The sequence below is a fragment of the Loxodonta africana genome, chromosome Y (genome assembly GCF_030014295.1).
Source record: "Loxodonta africana isolate mLoxAfr1 chromosome Y, mLoxAfr1.hap2, whole genome shotgun sequence".
NCBI classification, from domain to species: domain Eukaryota; kingdom Metazoa; phylum Chordata; class Mammalia; order Proboscidea; family Elephantidae; genus Loxodonta; species Loxodonta africana.
In genome coordinates, this window is record NC_087370.1 from 12,901,802 (window position 1) to 12,907,801 (window position 6,000).

At 35.8% G+C, this 6,000-nt stretch overlaps 1 pseudogene; it reads right to left on the reverse strand.

Moving 5' to 3' along the window:
• The window catches only part of LOC135229044 (TGF-beta-activated kinase 1 and MAP3K7-binding protein 3-like), a 69,418-nt pseudogene extending 63,964 nt beyond the window's left edge, over positions 1 to 5,454 (reverse strand).
• Between the last annotated feature and the right edge of the window lie 546 nt (positions 5,455 to 6,000).

Here is a 6,000-nt window from a genome sequence, read left to right on the forward strand (position 1 = left end):
CCCTAGATTTACCAGAGGAGACTACAAAAGATTAATATACAGAACTCTCCAAGAGATCAGGTGGGAATTAGGCAAAAAGCAGAACAAGTCAAGGAAAACACAGATAAAGCAGTGGAAGAAATTAAGAAGGTTATTCAAGAGCATAATGAAAAATTTAATAAGCTGCAAGAATCCACAGAGACAATAATCACAAATTCAGAAAATTAACAATAAAACTTAAGAATTAGGCCACTCAGCAGAAAGTCAGAGGGGCAGAATTGAGGAAATGGAAGTCAGCATTAGTGATATTGAAGATGAAACACTTGGCACCAATATACTCAAAGAAAAATTAGACAAAAGAATTTTAAAAAATGGGACTCTATGAAGAGAAATAACCTACCACTGATTGGAGTACCAGAATGGGGAGGATAACAGAAAATGCAGACAGAATTGTTAAAGATTTGTTGGCAGAAAGCTTCCCTGATATCATGAAAGATGAGAAGATATATATCGAAGACGTTAACCTAACCCCATACAAGGTAGATCCCAAAAGAAAATCATCAACACATATTATAATCAAACGTACCAAAACCAAAGATAAAGAGTTTTAAGAGCGGCTAGGGGTAAATGAAAAGTCACCTACAAAGGAGGGTCAATAAGAATAAGCTTGGACTACTCAGCTGAAACCATGCAGGAAATGGGATGACATATGAAGCAGTGAAGGAAAGAAACTTCCGGCCAAGAATCATATACCAGCAAATCTGTCTCTCAAACAGGAAGGCAAAATTAGAACATAACCAGATAAACAGGAACTTAGGGAATTTGCAAAAACCAAACCAAATCTACAAGAAATGCTAAAGGGAGTCCTCTGGTTAGAAAATCAGGAACATCAGATAACAACCCAAGACTAGAACACATGACAGAACAACCAGACATCAACTCAGACAGGGAAATTGCAAAAATAAATCAAGATAAAAAAAAATGCTCAAAACAGACAAACAACGATGACATTACGTAAAAGATTAATTTAATAAATAGGTACTAAAAAATGTAGCCACAGATCTTTCATAAGGAGAGCAACTCAAGGCAATATACAGAGATACAAGTTTGGTTTCAACGTAGAAAAATAGGAGCGAATAGTAAGGTAACCACAAAGGAAACTAACAATCCTACTCATCAAAATAAAATACAAGAAAAGCATAAAAGCTCAACAAAAACAAAATCAACAGCAATGAGAAAAAGGAAAAGACCATATATAAAGAAAAACTAAGTGACAAAAAGAAACTGTCAGGAACATACAAAAAAAGACATCAAAATGACAGCACTAAACTCATACTGATCAATAATTATCTGAATATAAATGGACTAAATGTGCTAAAAAAGAGACAGAGTTGCTGAATGGTTAAAAAACCAGATCTAACTATATGCTATCTATAAGAGACACACCTTAGACTTAAAGACACAAACTAAAACTCAAATGATGGAAAAAACATACCAAGGAAATGACAATCAAAAGAGGGCAGGAGTAGGGATATTAATTTCTGGAAAAAACAGGCTTTAAAGTTAAATTCACAAGAAAGGATAAGGAAGGTCACTACATAATGATTAAAGGGACAATACACCGGGAGGATATAACCATATTAAATACTTATGCAGACAGCTCCAAAATAATAGTAGGAGATTTCAACACACCACTTTCAGTGAAGGACACACATCCAGAAAGAAGCCCAGTTAAGACACTGAAGGTATAAATGCCACAATCAACCAACTTGACCTCACAGACATACAGAACACTCCATGGAACAGCAGACAAGTATACCTCCCAACGCACATGGAACATTCTCTAGAATAGACAACATATTAGGTCATAAAGTAAGCCTTAACCAAATTCAAAACATTGAAATATTACAAAGCATCTTCTCTGAACATAAAACGAAAAACCAATCCCAGTGCTGTCGAGTCAATTCCAACTCATAGCAACCCTACAGGACAGAGTAGTACTGCCCCATAGAGTTTCTAAGGAGCACCTGGAGGATTCAAACTGCTGACTCTCTGGTTAGCAGCCATAGCACTTAACCACTACGTCACCAGGGTTTCCTTCTCTGAATATAAAGCCAGAAAAATAGATATCAATAATAGAAAAAGCAGGGAAAAAAATCAAACACATGGAAACTGAATGACACCTTGCTCAAAAATGATCAGGTTATAGAAGAAATTATGGCAGAATAAAGAAATTTATAGAATCCAATGAGAATGAAAACACTTCCTATCAGAAACTTTGGGACACAGCTAAAGCAGTGCTCAGAGGTCAACTTATATCAATAAATGCACACATCCAGAAGGAAGGAAGGGGCAAACTCAAAGAATTGTCCCTACAACTTGAACAAATAGAGAGCAACGAAAGAAACCCTCAGGCACCAAAAGAATGAAAATAATAAAAATTGAAGCAGGATTAAATGAAATAGAGAACAGAAAAACAACTGAAAGAGCTAACAAGACCAAAGCTGGTTCTTTGAAAAGATTAACAAAATTGATAAACCACTGGCCAAACTGACAAAAGAAAAACAGGAGAGGAAACAAGTAACCCAACTAAGAAATGAGATGGGTGCTATTATAACAGACCCAACTGAAATTAAAAGAATCATATCAGATACTATGAAAAACTGCACTCTAACAAATCTGAAAACCTAGAAGTGGACAAATCTCTAGAAACATACTACCTACCTAAACTAACAAAAAAGAGGTAGAACAACTAAATAAACCCATAATAAAAGAAGACACTGAAAAGGTAATTAAAACACTCCGAACAAAAAATTGCCCTGGCCCTGATGGGTTCATTATAAGATTCTACAAAACTTTCAGAGAAGAGTTAGCACCACTAATACTAAATATCTTTCAGAGCACACAAAATGATGGAACACTCCCAAACTCTTTCTATGAAGGCAGCATTGTCTTGATACCAGCTGCAGGTAAAGACACCACAGAAGAAAATTACAGACCTATATCCCTCATGAACTTACATAGAAAATTCCTCAACAAAATTCTAGCCAATAAAATTCAATAACATATAAAAAAAATAATTCACCATGACCAAGTGGGATTCATACCAGGTATACAGGGATGGTTCAAAATTAGAAAAACAATCGATGTAATCCATCATATAAATAAAACAAAAGACAAGAAACAAACGATCTCATCAGTTGACGCAGAAAAGGCATTCGACAAAGTCCAACACCCATTGATGATAAAAACTCTCAGCAAAATAGGAATAGAAGGGAAATGCCTCAGTATAACAAAAGGAATTTATACAAAGCCAACAACCAACATCATCCTAGATGGAGACTCTGAAAGAATTCCACTTAAGAATGGGAACTTGAGAAGAATGCCCTTTATCACCACTCTTATTCAACATTGTGCTGGAGGTCCTAGCCAGAGAAATTAGTCAAGATGAAGAAATAAAGGGCATCCAGACTGGTAAGGAAAAAGTAAAAGTACCTCTATTTGCAAGTAACATGATCTTACACACAGAAAACTGTAAAGAATCCTCAAGAAAACTACTGAAATTAATAGAAAAGTATTACAATACGAGATAAACATGCGGAAATCAGTTGGATTCCTCTACTCCGACAATGAGAATGTCGTAGAGGAAATCACCAAATTAATACCATTTATAATAGCCCCTCAAAAAGATAAGATACTTAGGAATAAATCTAACGAGATATGTTAAAGACCTATACAAAGATCGATAATTACAGGGCACTACTGCAAGAAGCCAAAAATGACCTACATAAGTAAAAAACATACTTGCTCAAGGATAGGAAGACCCAACATTGTAAAAATGTCGATTCTACCCAAAGCGATCTATAGATACAATGCAATCCCAATCAAAATACCAATGACATTTTTTAATGAGATGGAGAAACAAATCACCAACTTCATATGAAAGGGAAAGAGGCCCCAGATTAGTAAAGCATTATTGAAAAAGAAGAACAAAGTGAGAGTCTTTGCACTCCCTGATTTCAGAACCTATTATACCGCGAAAGTAGTCAAAACAGCCTGGTACTGATGCAACAACAGATACACAGACCAATGGAACAGAATTGAGAATCAAGACAAAGATCCAAAGTCTATTAAATAAGGAAAAGACAGTCTCTTTAACAATCGGTGCTGGATAACTGGATATCCTACTGCAAAAAAATGAAAACAAGACCCATATTGCACACCACACACAAAAACTAACTCAAAGTGTATCAAAGACCTAAATATAAAATAAAAAATGGTAAAGATCATAGAAGAAAAAATAGAGACAATGTCATGAGCCCTAATACATGGCACAAACACTATACAAAACATTACTAAAAATGTCCAAACACCAGAAGACAAACTAGGTAACTGGGAGCTCCTAAAAATCAAACACTTATGCTCATCCAAAGACTTCACCAAAAGAGTAAAAATACAACCTACAGACTGGGAAAAAGTTTTGGCTACAACAAATCTGATCATTGATCTCTACAATGTTCATGGTACCGCAAAAACTCAACAACAACAAATCTGTCGTGGGAGAAGTATGCCCAGAATGCTCCTTAGAAGCAAGGATACTTTGGACATGTTGTCAGGAGGCATCAGTCCGTGGAGAAGGACATCATGCTTGGCAAAGTAGGGGGTAAGAGAAAAAGACGAAGACTGTTAATGAGATGGGCTGTCACAGAGGCTGCAACAATGGGCTTAAGCATAACAAAAATTGTGAGGAGGAGATAGGACCTGGCAGCGTTTGGTTCTGTTGTGAATAGCGTCTCTCTGAGTCAGAAGTGACCTGACAGTACCTAACAATATTGACTGCATATATGAGGCAGATCACACACGCAGGCTTAGAAGTACTGGTTCAAATTTCTTAATAAAGATCTCAATGAAGGGACTTTTAAGTCTGTTTCTCCGTTGCCCATTTACTGGGCACAGGTGAACTAATTCAATGATGACAGTGAAACAAAGAAAATGTTAATACATTGAATAAAGTAAGCTTTAAACTTAAATGTATGTATTATGGAGGACTTACATAGACCAAAAAAAAAAAAAAGGCAGTGGAATAGCTACAGATTTTCTTAAAATAAGGCTCAAAATTACAGCTTAGGATGTTATAACAACATATTTGAGATTCAAAATCTAACTCTAAGAATTCAGGGACTGATAGTATAATCCCCCCCGCCCAAAAAAAAAATTCAAAAAGTAAAATATGAGAGAAATACTTTGTTTTTCCACATGCTTTCACCCTTTTCTCTGTTTTTCACACAAGAAACTTAACTAATCATTACCAACACAAATCCAACTATAAGGAGAAAGATAATTCAATATTACTATAATTAGTAAGTAATCTACCTGTAACATGCACTGAGATGTCACACCCTCGGGAATTTCAGGGAAACATTGTCAGAGCTCCTGGAGAATCTGAACATCAATTTACGGACTTCTTTGTGTCATGTCAGAGCAAACAGTGATCAAGTTTCTTTTAGGGAATGGATGATAACAGATCTCCAATGGTAATGATCTACCAACACCTGAGTCATTTTCTACTAGAAGAAATCAAAGAATAATTAAATTTAATAATATACTTTCACTTTATTTAAATAATTGCCTTAAATATATTAAAAGTGAGAAACGTGAAATTAATATATCCAATGTCAGAGTTGAAAACCGACCACCTCAACTTTGTTGTTGTGTGCCATTAATTCCAACTCATAGTGACCATATAAGAAGAGTTGGACTCCCCCAAAGAGTTTCCTATGCTATAATCTTTATGGGGACAGATTGCCATGTTTTATCTACAACATAGTTGCTGGTAGGACTTCAGACCTCTTGGTTAGCAGCCAACCACTTACCCATTGTGCCAACAAGGCTTCTTCAACCTCAACTTAGCCAGAGACTTTTCTGAGAGCTTTAAAGACAAAAAACAACCACCTTCACATCCATTTTACTGCTAATAGGAGGAGGAGGTGAATAAACCCAAAACCAAACCCACTGCTGTCG